We start from the raw sequence: 14,771 nt of genomic DNA, 5'->3' as shown, positions 1-14,771 counted from the left end.
GCAGGTCATTTTGCTCCCCCTACGTACCCTTTTGAGGTATTACAAATTGATTACATTCACATTGAACGTTCCAATAACCTCAAGTATGTTCTGGTGGTGGTTTGTGCCTTTTCCAGATGGATAGAGGCCCACCCCCTAAAGGATAATACTGCTTTGTCTACTGCCGAAGTCCTCTTGAAGGAATTCTTCCAGAGGTTTGGTTTGCCGCGCATTGTCTGGAGTGACAATGGAAGCAAATTTGTAGGCCAAATTATGCAGAAGGTGTGTGCGGGTCTTGGTATTAGACAGAAATTCCATGCGGCAAACCACCCTCAGTCAGCGGGTTTGGTAGAATGCTATAATGGCACTCTCGAGCTCAAATTAACGAAGATTCAGGCCAGCACGGGCCTTGCTTGGCCCGATGCCTTACCTTTGGCACTTCTCTCTACGAGAACAACTGTACATTCTCGTTTAGTACTTAGTCCTTATGAGGTCGTTTTTGGGCGCCCAGCCAATGTCTGGGGAGTCCCTTGACCTAAAAAGTATTCCGATATTCCATACCCATTGTTGGTTGATTACTTGCATGATCTCACCACCAAATTACGTGTTATTCATCAACAGGTCCAAAAACGCTTTGCCGAATCCAGGCCATTCCATCCAACCTGGAGACTTCGTTTGTCTGAAGAATTTCCAGAGGAAAGAGAACCTGGAACCTCGTTGGGGGCCGCCGCGACAGGTGCTTCTCGTGACACATACAGCAGTGAAGGTCGTCGGAAAGAAAAATTGGGTCCATGGCGTGCACTGTAAGAGGGTACCTTTGCCTTTAACTTATGAGCAGTGGGTCCGAGAAGGCGTAGGTGACAGTGAGAGTGAGAAAGTACCCCGATTTGTACCTTTCAGTAGTGCACGCCTGGACTGGACAAATTCTGAGAAAGAAGATGACGACGTGTTGCAAGAAGCTGTACCATCACATTTGCGATTGAATACAACGAACCCAGAGACTTTGTTTCGAGATCAAACGGTACCTGGCAAGACACGGTACAACCTAAGACCTAGGTTGACAAAAGACAATTGAAATTTTTTTCCCTTTTTCTTCTTTTCTGGTTATACCTTTTTTATTGAAAGACATTTCTTTTCCACTATCCATCAAGTTGCAGGGTCACGGTATGAGTCTTAGGCTGTGACCTGAGTAGTGACCTAGGTCAGCAGGACTTGCAGTGTAATAGGACGGCTAATAACCACAACTAAGTGATCCAGGAAGATTACCGTGAGCAACGCTTTTAGAGAATGGATAATAAAGTGGAAGGGAATGATAAGAAAGTTGCAATGAAAATTAAGTACAAGAAATTATTGTTTAGTCGATGTGGCGTAGCATTGTGTATTTTAGTATGTTTATGTATTTTATAAGCTTGTGTGGGTTGGGTTGCCCACACTATGCAGCAAGCACCTGCTTCTTCTTCTGTTTCCTTGCCTTTTTCTACTACTACCTCCTCACATAAGTTCTATACACTCCCAGATCATGAACAAATTAGGAGAACAGAATACTTCAACAATTCATTCATCCAGTTGTTACATCAGCATCAACTGGTAGTTAATACTACTGACTGTTGGGTTTGTGGGCTCATGCCACATAACACAGAGAAAGGGATGCCATATTTAGTCCTTCCATTTTCTTATGAAGGTTCCGCTTGGGCTTATTTGGCTATGTTTTCTAATGCATACCAGAATCAACTTCGATATTCTCCTGGTAGTCCATATAATGATGGAGCAGATTTTAGTCATAGTTCTCTGATAAAGGGAATACTGACTATGGCTAAAATGTACGTTATTGGTAAGATTCCCGTTGATGAGAAACGAGTATATGATGGTTGAAACGTGACTCGTTACGTTACTAGCCTCACTGATAAGGCTAGACAAAGAAGATCTTTACCAATTTGGACCATACCTCATAGAGGTAACCTATGTCTGCAGATAAATGGTGAGAATAATAAGAATAAACAGGAAAAGAGTGTTTGCTCCCATACATACATCTATTCACCCTTGATTTCTTCACCGTTAGTACCATCTCAAGGTACATATTTTGTTTGTCATGATAGAGCCTATACATGGCTTCCCACCTATTTTTCAGGGACGTGTTATGTGGCTTTTCTTCTTCCCCGACATACACAGCTCCTTCAGGTCATCACAGAAAAAGATATGGCAGAGGGGTTATTGATTCTAAAGACACAGCTGAACAAGAGGGAGGAGACTTTATCAAAGGGTTTCTTCCTTTCTGGGGCCCCATGGCCAATAACAGAAACATTAGACTGCTAGTTTGTGTTGTTGAGGCTACCATAAATGTGACTTCTGGAGCCTTGAGTAATCTGACAGCCGAACTTCAGGCGGATCGTCTTATAACTTTGCAAAACCGAATGGTTTTAGACATTGTCCTTGCAGACAGAGGAGGAGTCTGTAAATTGATTGGGTCTGGTTGCTGCATTTACATTCCTGATAATGCCCCTATAGTGGAGTGGTGTGGCTCACTGGTTAGAGGCGGCAGACCCGTAAGCAGAGGACGGCCCGGGACCAGGGTTCGATTCCCGACGCGGCAGGGTCGTGGACCAGGGTCAGCGGGCTCGATAATTCTCGCCTCGGTGCCTACTCCAGTCAGGGACCACACTCGGCAACTCTGGGCATTAGCTTGCCTCATCTTCACAAAGGCCCCCCAGACCGCCGGGGATGCTTGGTCGCACCTTAGAGATAGCCATTAGGGACCATCTCTCAGGGTGAGCCAGGACGGGTTCCCCAGCGGTCGAAGCGCGGAGATACTCCTCCGGGAGTTGATTCTAGCGCTATATAAACCCACAATTAAATTAAATTAATTACAGTATACCAAGCCATTTCTAAGTTACATGTAATTTACGAGTCTATTCATCAGGACACAGGAGATTGGTCTATAATGGGATGGTTTTGGGGACTACTGTCCACATGGGAATGGAAAGTGTTAACTTTCCTTGGAATGATTTTGGCTATCATTTTCTCTTGCTGGCTTTGTTTGCAGTGTGGCCCCGCCATCTGTGGTCTTTGTGCCACCTTGTGTGTCCCAAAGCCCGTGTCACAGAAAACAGAGAACATTGACATGATGTTGCAGCAACAACTCAATGACCTCATGACCATTGACAAAGACTCAGACTAACATGAGTCTTTTGTGTTTTGCCTGAGTAATGGCAAAAGGAGGGGCTGAGGTTCTGTGGTTTTCGACTTCGCTTCGCATTCAGCCGCCATTTTGTGTCTGTCGCCATTTTGTGTTGCCTTCACTCAGGCAGCACGGCGAACGGAGTGTTTTTGCTTTTTCAGCTGCTATGCGTCTCTTTTGTTAAAAAGTAACCCTTGTCCTTGTTTACGAAACCGATGTCAGGGTCTGACCGAGTTTGTTAATCCATGTCTAGACTGATTGATCCTTGTCTTAGTTGACTGTTTGGGTCCCACCATTCTTCCCTTACTTTATCTTATTTGACTGGCCTTCGCTATTCTCTCCTTGTATTCTCCTATTACACAACTATCCTTTGAAGCACGCAAATATGTCCTGCCATCTGCAAATTGTATTACGGGCACTAGCATTGATTAACGTGAGGGGAGGAGAGCACACGGGGTCTGAAAGGAGGGCGTATTCAAGATGCTTGATAGCTTGTTTTCAAACTGTTCCTATTTGTCAGCTTTGTATGTTTAGGGAGTAGACGTTGTAAATATGTGTATTATAAAAGATTGTGCGCCACGGAATTAAGTGGCAGTCTCCTAAGAATATACAACTGTACTTCTTGGATAACTGTGCTTAGCTGCAGCTAATAAACACGATTTTCTATGCCTAACAGAGTGTCCTGTGTCTCTGTCTGAAAAGGCAGGTGAACCCGGAGATATTAGGCGTGCCCTGCGCCGCTCGGCCCATAAGGCCCGGTTCTCCAAAACAAAACTCAGCAAAATAACATTAAAATCAAACTTAGACACAGAAAACTAGTATAAAATACATATAAAGATTACATTTCACAATAAGGCCTACTACAATAATGTAAACTAACACATACTACACTAAAGAAAAGATATGCTAAAACAACATCTATTTACAAAGACTAGTCTAACTAAGTTTATACACCTCCCCCACATCTAAATCCTTTAAAATGGTATTACCTGAATCAGAAGTAATGGGAACCACGAATGAAAAAATTCAATGAACAGTACAAAATGACGAAGACTACAAAGTGAAAGGAAAAGACTTTCATCACAATGAAATCAATGGTAAAAATATTTTATTTATTACTGTTGATAAAATAATAAACATGCTAAAAGGTCTGTTAAAAATGTATAAAAATGTCATATATAAAATAAAATATTGATACATTATAAAAACATTTTTTCAGTGCATTCTAATATATTATGTTTAAAAAATGTAAGTAAATATGTGTGTTAAAAAGTAGTATCCAAACAAGCTGTTGTAATTATTGAAAAATACTTTGGTACAGAATTACAATAAAAACAAACAATTTCTACTATAAATGGCTCTAACTTGTTAATGTACTAAATAAAATTACAAACAAATGCAACCAGTTTATGGACATTGCATTTACTATTCCAATAAAACTTAGCCACATTGGAGAAAGTGTTTAAATGTGGGCAAAGTCTAGTTTACTACTCCTGCACTAAACTTCACCACAATGGGAAAAAGAATTGGGTCGGGGTCAAATGTATTATTCCCGCTCCAAACTAAAGCACACTAAGGAAAGTGTTAGATTTGGAAGGTTCATATTTACTATTCCCGCTCCAAACCTAGCTTTATTGGGAACTGTTGTACTTTGGAAAAGTTCAAAACTATGTTTCTGATTTCAAACTATGGTACATTGGTGACAGTGTTTGAATGAAATATATTTAATATCTCCACTCCAAATGTAACCACATTCGGGAAAGTGTTGTAGTTTTGAAATGGGGTTAAGATTTCTTATTCACACTCCAAACTTAACCACATTAGGAAAAGTGTTGGACTTTGGGAGTCTCAGATTTAATATTATCACTCCAGAACTAACCACATTAGGGAAAGTTCTGGACTCTGGGGAGTTCACATTTCCTATTCTGACTCCTGAATTAACCACATTAGGGAAAGTTTTGGACTTGAAGGGTTCAGATTTACTATTACAACTCCAAACCTAACCACGATTGGGAAAGTATTGGATTGTGGGGCCAATCTACTATTCCCACTTTAAATGTAACCATATAGCAGAAAATGTGGATTTGAAGGGGTCAAATATACTATTCCAACTCCAAACGTAACAACATTGGGGAAAGTTTTGTTTTTTGGGGAGTGGGCGTGGGGAGTCAACTTTACTATCTGAACTCCAAGCTTAACCACATTGGGCAAAAGGTTGGACTTTATGGGGTCCGAGGGGATGGTCAGATTTACTATTCCAACTCTAAGTGTAACCAAAGTTATGTTATGTTATGTTATTGTAATTTATACAGCGCTCGGCTACTCGAAAGTGTCCCGTCGCTAGCTTCAGAAAAGGGAAAAATGCACAACCATTAAAGATTAAAAGGGCAGCGTTTTTAGTGTTTTCTCAAACAGCAGTGGGTCCTGTATGCCCCGAAGAGCCTGGGGCAGCATGTTCCAGGCTAGACCCGCTTTACACACAAAGGAATTCCCACCAAGTTGTTGGCGAGTAAACCTAGGGGTCTGTATCAGCAGCTGAGCCGACTAGCGCAGCAGTCTCCCTGGTGTATAGAAGGCAAACCTCTTCTGCAAATAAATAGGGTCTAGGCCATAAAGGGCCCGATGAGCGATTGACAACCTTTTGAATTTCAGACGAGATTGAACTGGGAGCCAATGCAAGGAGCGCAAGTGGGTGCAAACACTATGCCTTGATGACAAACCCAAGAGAAGTCTGGCCGCCGAGTTTTGAACAACTTGCAATTTCTTAGCAAGAGAACCTGGACTGCCGACCAAGAGGGTGTTGGCACAGTCTAAGCGGGACAAAATTAGGGCACGGACCACAGTTTCTTTGGCACTACCTGGCAGAAGGTGGAGAAACTTCCTCAAGATTTTCAGAGTGCCAAAGCTGGTACAGGCCAACTTCTTCACTTGTGTCACAAAATTTAGATTTTTATCGAACCAGACAACTAGATTTTTAACCGCGCCTTTGCCCGCAATAGGTTGTGAAAACTAGGAGGCCAGAGCCTCTCTCTGAAATCCGTCGAAAAGGAGCCATACAGCAGCACTTCAGACTTTCCTTCATTGCATTTCAGCTGTGCATTCGCCAGCTAGTGAAAGACTGAAGACATACAGTGTGGGGCTGCCACAACCGAGTCATCCTCCTTACTCCAAGGGAACAACAGCTGGATATCGTCGGCATAGGCCATCACTTTAGCCCCCAGTAGACCAGCTGAGTCTAGGCGCAGAGGCACGCAGAGGAAGCCAAACCTGCTGCGATCTTCCTTCCAAGAAGGACCTGATCCATTGCAACGCCAGGCCAGAGATACCTATTTCCAATAAACGGTCCAGGAGCAGAGAGTGGGGCACAGTGTCGAATGCCACAGAGAGATCAAGCATAACCAACGCTGCTCTCCCACCGGCATCCAGACAATCCCAAATCGCCTCTGTCACCTCTAGCAATGCTGACTTCGTGCTATACGAAGCTCGGAAGCCAGATTGTGCTGGATTAAGCAGACCTGAGACCTTAACATAGCTGGTGAGTTGAGACGTAACCACCTTCTTGCATACCTTGACCACACTTGGTCAAAGTGAGATCGGGCGGTAATTCTAAGGTAGCAGAGGGTCAAGTGACGGCTTCTTAAGTAAGGTAAGAATCAGCGCCTGTTTCCATAACATTGGAACACGGGCCTCATGAAGTGACTTATTAACCATGAAATTTACTTCTGAAATAATGATATCAGCCAAATCAGACAGAATGCCTGGCTGCACATGAGTCATTAGGTGAACCCAACTTAAGGGCCTTAAGAATTCTGAGGGAGCTGGAGAGATCAACAGACCTAAATGCAGAAAAAGTGGGGGCAGATTCTGCCATTGGCCATGCCCATACAGCCCCAAGGGCTTCTTGGGAGAAGTCGAGAACGTATCTTGGATGCTAATTATTTTATCCCTAAAGATTTTCGCCAAAGTGTTGCACCAAGTCTCTGAGACAGGTGCCACCGCCGCCTGGGCGCTAGGGGTCAAAAAGATCTGCACAATTGCAAAGATTTCTTTAGAGTTGTTGTTGACCCACTCAATACGAGCGGAGTAGGGCTGTCCTTTGGCCACTCCAATAGCCACAGAAAAGAGCTTTTGTTTGGCTCTAAGAGCGTGTTTATCAGTAGGGCAGTAGCCACTGGAGCTCCATGCTCTCTCCAATATTTTGCACGCATGTTTCAGAGTCCTCAGCTCAGGAGTGAACCAAGGCTTAGAGGGGGACTCTCTCCTCAGCTTTGCTGACATGGTGCCGATAGAGTAGCAACCAAGCTTGCGATCCAATCTGTGAACTGAGACACATTCTTCTCCAGGTCCCCCAAAAGGGAGGGTCGGGAGGTAGCCAACAAGTCACTGAGCTGACCTGGGTCCATTCTTCTAGTAGATGGGGGGCGGTGGCAGTTAGCTGGTTGTGAAGAATGCTTCGTATCCCAAGAGAAGAATATGGGAAAATGATCTGACCAAGCGACCGGCCTCGGCCTCACCACCGTTATAGGGAAATTAGAGAAGATGATATCCAAGGTATGACCTCCTTGGTGTGTGGGGAACATGACTCTTTGTGAAAAGACTGGCCAGGCGAAGGGAGTCCAGAAGAGCTGTAGAATCGGTCATCTCAGTATGGTCAAGATGGAGATTAACATCCCCAAGAAGCACATCATTTGAGAATCGCAATGCATGCTCTGCCAGCGCATCCCCACAGGTATCCAAAAAAACCCTGGCTGATCCAGGAGGCCAATAAATCAGGGACCCCCGAAAAGGGTGGATGTTTCACTGTAAAGTGTCCAGCATTCCCGATGCCAAATGGCCAAACCACCACCTCTGCCTACAGGGCAATCCACCCGGTGGACTTTAAAGCCAGCAGGTGTAGCCATGGGCACGATGGGGTTGGAAAAGGCATCAATCCATGTCTCAGTAATAAACACTAAATCTAAATCATTGTCAGTGATCAAATCAGCAACGACTACATAGTGCTTCTTCACTGATCTAGCATTAATAAGGCTAGGCCTGCGTGTGTCAGCAGACGTATCAGTTGGTGGGGGCTCCGGTGAAAATCTGAACCCGCAATCCTTACATACAAAGTCCCTTCAAGGCACTACCCACGAGCTGCTGTGGGACAGACAAGGAAGAGGTTTGAAAGACTTCAATAACTCACTTAATAGGTGAATGATGCTACAGCTCCTTGATTCACATCAGACAGAATGGCTCGGCCTGAGCACTGACATAGCGCTGACGGACGTAGACAGGCTTGCCTTAGGCACGCCAGCTGCGCGTCTGAGCAGACGCCATTTAAATAAGGTGTGGCCGAAGCCGGTGTGCAGCATGCCTCAACTAGAACGTGGACCGTGAACTACGCCAGTCGCGTCCAAGATGGCCGCTATCCCGCAATGACCTCCCACGAGTGCAGCCCAAGAGCGTGGGATATGGTGCAATCAATTTTAACTTCACAAAAAGTGTCAGCAGATAAAATCCTTCCTACAATTTGTTTTTATTTAAAAAGTTCTAAAAATGCCACAATTCACAGAGAAGTATTCCCTCAAATTCCCTCTGCTAAATAAACAATAAACGCCTTTTTCAATTAGGGAAAATTAGCGAAAATGACCTTTTTTTTCAGCGCTGTGCGACCGGACTAGCCCTATTAAATAGGGTTTGGCTGAAGCCAGCGTGCCTCAAGTAGAACGCTGACAGTGAACTACGCAAGTCGCGTCCAAGATGGCCGCTATCCCGCAATGACCTCCCACGAGTACAGCCCAAGAGCGTGGGGTATGGTGCAATCAATTTTAAATTCCCAAAAAGTGTCAGCAGATGAAATCCTTCCTACAATTTGTTTTTATTTAAAAAGTTCTAAAAATGCCACAATTCACAGAGAAGTATTCCCCCCAATTCCCTCTGCCCAATAAACAAAAAACGCTTTTTTCAATTAGGGAAAGTGAGCGAAAATGACCTTTTTCAGCGTCTCACGACCGGACTAGCCCCATTAAATAGGGTTTGCCTGAAGCCGGCGTGCAGCATGCCTCAACTAAAAAGCTGACCACGAACAACGCAAGTCGCGTCCAAGATGGCCGCTATCCAATGACCTCCCACGAGTGCAGCCCAAGAGCGTGGGGTATGGTGCAATCAGTTTTAAATTCCCAAAAAGTGTCAGCAGATAAAATCCTTCCTACAATTTGTTTTTATTAAAACAGTTCTAAAAATGCCACAATTCACAGAGAAGTATAATTTCCTCTGCCAAATAAACAATAAACGCTTTTTTCAATTAGGGAAAGTGAGCAAAAATGACCTTTTTTTCAGCCAGTTGGGAAAGTGTTTAACTCAGAAAGGGTCAAATATATATTATCACTCCAAACTTAAGCATATTGGGGAAAATGTTGGATTTGAGTGGTTCATATATAATCTTTAAACTCCTTTTAACCACAATGGCAGGAGTATAGTAGTTTGGGGTGGGGGGATCAAATTTACTATTCGAACTCCAAACAGATTTTAAAATCAACTACTAATACAAACCTATACTAGACATTACACTAAAAAGAATACATTACAGAAATCCAATTTAATTATTGTAAACAATTACACTATACAACATAAAAAACAAATAGAACGTACTACCAAAAAATAAAAAATATTGACTTGAACGTAGAAATTAATAACTATAATTAATATTAATAATAACATTGTTAATTGTAAAGCTATATAATTAAATGGCTTGAATATAAAACTGCCAATGTAAATAAATAGATACAAATTAAAAAAACACATTTTGAAAAAACAATGAGTTTAAGTTTTAGAAATGTATGTAAAAAAATATAACAATATTGACATTTCATAAACAATAAATATACTACATAAATACATTTTTATTTTACATAATTAATAAAAATAAAAATTAATGTAAATGTTAGACTTGGCTTTTCTGCAGGCTCACCCGCAATTTTTTGTCTTCACAACTCCTGTTTTATGAATTTAGTTTTTGTTGTTATTAGGATGCTGTGCACTATTCCACTGCTAACCAGAGCAAATGTGCCTCTGCTCTCTCCCTAAAACATAATAAAATTAGCCAACACCTGATTGGCACGCTTAATTTACTTGTAAGTCCCTGGTATATGGTACTACATTCACCCAGGGATTGTAAATTAAATACGACTAGTGGGCCTGCAGCACACTTTGTGCCACACACTCTAGTGGCATTTTAAAGCATGTCTAAGGCCTGCCATTGCAATCTGTAGTGTAGTTTTAAATTACAAATTCAACCTGTACAGGCCTACATCTTCCTTTTCTAATATATGTGACTCCCTAAGGTACGCTCTAAGAAGTCCATGTGTTTTTTAAGTTTTACATGTACTGGTAGTGTAAAAACACATACATTTGTTTTTCACTACTGTAAGGGCTACCTCTCCCATTGGATAACATTGGGTTACCTTATAACATTTAATAAGTGCTATCTTTTGATTGGGTGCGGGTAGAACTGTTATGTTTAGACACAAATGAATTGTCATTTAAAATACTTGTTAATGGTAAAGATAAAATAAACATTTTAAACTATACAGTGACTTTGACAATCCTTATTGCGGACAAGTCCGAGTGAGTGAGCGAAGGTGTATGTCTTGCTACCTCGATTCCTGAGAGAGTCAGGAGTATTGTGTTCTGGGTTGTCTTAGTCTAATCATTTGTAGCTTCATGTAGGAGAACGAATGAGACACAATAGCTAGTCGGTATTGGGATTTTGGGTACTAAGGTGGTAGGAAGGTACAACCCCTATACACCGAAGTCCTGCTTTCTTGTGCATAGTTCTGTGTATGTGCAGAATCCCCGCAGCGGTTTTGTGTCATTTTATTAATTATAATTTTCTCTACTTTCTAAAGATTGGTTGTGCTATGTTTTCACTGTATTATTTTTTGTGTGCTGCATAAAAACTTAACACAGTGCCTGTAAGTTAAGCCTGACTGCTTTTGTGGCAAGCTACCGGGAGGGGGGATGGGGAAGCACAGGTTAATTTAGTGACATTTGTGTTTCACCCCGAGAAGGATTGTGGTGGTTGTTGCTTTTGTAGAGTTATTACCCCTCTCAAAAACAAAATCAATTTTTTAAAGTAAATATATAATTTCATAAAGAAATAGTAACACAATTATGCAAATTAAATAAGAAAAAATAACACAATTTAAACATAGAAAACTTAAAAATGTTAATTACAGCTCAGCCTATTCCCATATAAACCCAACATCCTGCTCATAAAATTATTATAGAAAAAAGTAATGTTTTAAAATCAAATACTGAACAGATTTTTTTTAAATAAATGCACTTTAAAAATATTATATTATGATAGAACACACAACAATATTTCTAACAAAAGATCTTAAAATACATTTGAGGAAACTGTCTTACCTATGATATCGAAACCCATTACATTTTTGACATCATGATATTTAAGACACAATATTTGTGCCTCATGATATTCTTTCCACAAAACATTGTTGGACCACCACTGGCACCTGTGCCTGTGTTCGCATTCCGAGCCTTCTTGGTTCAGTGTTTCCTCCTTTGTGTATGGACTTTGCATTTTCTGGGTGTCTTCCTTTTTGGTAGATCCTCATGATGGAATGACTGAGACAAGGAAGCGTTAGAGATAATACTTTGATTACCTTGCACCCTGGTCATTCTCTGAAATCTCATTCATGTCACTCTGGCCCTCCTGCTCTCCCTGGTACTCACCTTGTAATAAAGTAGTTTTTTTTGTAATAGGATATATGCATCAGTACAAAATCAGGAAGGTATTTCCTTGCAAGTTTAGAATAACACGCTTTGGCAAAGGTAGTAGGTCTGACATCAGGTGCCAGTGTTTTTGCTTTGTGAATGCCTGTTTTGTTTTGTCATGGTTTTTGTAAAACTTTACTTCTTGGGAGATACTTGGCCTTCAGCTACAAAAAAATAGATTTTGACTAAAGCAAAAATATGTATGGCCTCATAAAGCACACTTTGCCATAGCAGTCCGTGTTACTGAAGGGATCTACTGCATGACTGTGCTCTTTGTAAAAGAACAGAATGGGTCACTTATATTGAAGTTAGTCAATAGTTGAAGTGGGATGATCCATAGCCCCAGGTGCTTTGCTATCCCGAACAAAAAAAATGTGAATGTGACAAAAGACAAATTGATGAAAAGGACTGCCTGCAAACCCCCATAGTCAAATTTTGTATATAACTTTTGTAAAATCAAAAGGTCTTGTCTCGCATCCGACCTAAAAAAGTAGTCCCTTACAAAAAGAGCACAGGCCATCAGCTGCAAAAGATATTTTTAAACGTTAGCTAGGATTTTTACAAAGTTAAGAATATTTGACAATACTCTAAACTTTAATAACAGCTTTGTAGAAAACCCAATTTTTTTATGACATTCATTTTAAGTTATGGTGCTTGAATTGTTCTTAGTTAGGATTGTTTGCTAAAAAGTCTTATATGTTATTTGGAAATGTGTAACAAAACACAATTTGTTCTAAGGTTATTCGGGAGTTATACAAAAGTAAAAAATGTTGGCTATAGACATTTTCACTTCATCTAAATGTTAATAACAATTAGACTCAATATGTTAAAGTTTAAAATGTTACAAAAGTTCAAACTGCCTGTCAAGAAATTCATTTTTATTTGCTACAGAATCTTGCTTTGACAAATGAATTAAACAACATTCAACAATGCATGTTCGGAATGAAGACGTTTTATGAAATGCAATTTTGTTTCAAAATAAATGACTCAGCAAATTAAGTCTTTTAAAAAGAAAATGTACTTATTTCCATAAGGTCTTACTTTGAATTAATTAGAATACATTCAATTTATGCTACTCATTAAATTTATGCTAACACAAGGGAGGCAGAATAATGTATTAACAATTAAGATTTTGGAGCAACAGATGCTATTTATTTTCAGGTCTTAGATTTGGGGCAGGAAATTGCTCATCATTTATTGTTTTTTTATCAATCTCATTTGCTGCTGTCCTATTCAATGCCATTCCTTCTTCTTTCTGTATTTGTCCCTCCTTCAAAGCATAATCTCTTTACCATCCTTCTGAACTGGATGTATTTTAACCCCCCACAGCTCACATAAGGGAGCTGTGGCAGGTGCTCCCTGGGAGAACATGTGCTTTCTTGTTCTCTCCTCATGTGCTGTTTTCCCCTCACTTTCCATGTTGCTCCCCCACCCCCCCGTCCCAGCTCATCCATAAAGATCCTGCAAGGGTTTGACTCAGAGCGGACTTTATCAAGATTGATTTCCTTTTATCTCTTTCAGTGCATCTGTAGCATGAAAGCCGACACCGTGACACACAAAGGCGGCATTTATGACACTCGGCAAGGGTCAGGCTTCAACACTCACACAACCAGTGTTTCAGTCAGAACACTGACTAAAAGAGTATCTCTTTTCCCAGAGGCCCATAAATCTTGAGCCTGGGGTTCCTGCAGAGCACCAAATGGTTGGAACCAGTCCTGTAGAACATCAGTGACCAGTTTCCTTTAAATTCTGACACACCCTAAACCATGCCATTCATAAATATTGAAAATATTCAATCCAGGGTACAGTTTCAAGATACCTTAAGATATGTTAGCTTTTCCTCCAGCATTCTCTTTTTAACAATGCTTTACAAACAAGTGTTAGCACTTGCATTATAAATGAGAGCGCTATTGGCTTTGCCAAAAGTTGCTGTCCTTGATATCGCTATGTAACAACGTGAGTATTTTCCCTAAGTGATGTGCATACTTTGATTTTTTTTAAATATATTTTATTGGTTCAAATAAACAGTTTGCCAGTACATGAATACGCATTGCCAATATATAACAGCGAGTAAATGATCAAATACAGTGACATAAGAGAAATCTTAGTTCAGGTGAGTAATGCAGGTACATAACATGCAAGATAATGGCTACATTGGTCAAGCCCTATAGCGATAGGGTAAGAGCAGTTTAGTACATAAATATAGCTGCATTGTACATAATATCACTCCAGTGGAAGGGCAATGAATTCACGAGTCGTTGTATGTTGGTGTTTTGTAGGAGGTGGCATGAATGTGTAACTCTTATGCGCATCCCCCTCATGCCTGGCCGACAGTGTGGGGTATCGACAGGTGTATCGTGTGGTCAGGTACATCAAATAATGGGTGTATCTAGACCTCCAAATCAATATATTCAGTAACCTAACAGTAATGGCTGTTGAACCTGCCAAGGTAACTTCCAAACTGGCCTCAGTCAAGGGCAACAGGCCCTGCAGGGCGAATAACCATGGGAAAGGAAAGAAAAAAATAAAACAACTGTTTCAAGACCCATTGACTGTCTCCTAAGTGAGATCAGGGGAAAAGAGAAAATGTATAGGAAAAGAAACAAAAGGAAGAGGGGGGGATATTAGGGAGATGGGGTGTGTCAGGAGGAGTATCATGTCTTGGTATACATCAGTGGATGGTCGTGTGAGTGAGCGTTGGGGTCCGCGGCCAACATGACAGGAGTATGCTGCTATCCTTGGTCAATGAGGTCGGGGGGGCTTGAGCCGCTGTCAGTCCGGAGGCGCCACATCACCAGCTCCCAGGGCTCTTAGGTGTCAAGGAGGCAATACGATATGATAT

The 14,771-nt window shown here is 41.2% G+C and overlaps 1 protein-coding gene across 2 annotated transcripts in view; it reads left to right on the top strand.

Moving 5' to 3' along the window:
- Window positions 1-14,771, top strand: part of SLC7A10 (solute carrier family 7 member 10) — a 524,312-nt gene that overhangs the window by 389,613 nt on the left and 119,928 nt on the right. The gene's annotated exons all lie outside the window — the stretch shown is intronic.

This window comes from Lissotriton helveticus, chromosome 12 (assembly GCF_964261635.1).
Source record: "Lissotriton helveticus chromosome 12, aLisHel1.1, whole genome shotgun sequence".
NCBI classification, from domain to species: domain Eukaryota; kingdom Metazoa; phylum Chordata; class Amphibia; order Caudata; family Salamandridae; genus Lissotriton; species Lissotriton helveticus.
The sequence above is the reverse complement of the archived record's forward strand: the minus strand, read 5'-3'. Positions and strand labels throughout refer to the sequence as shown.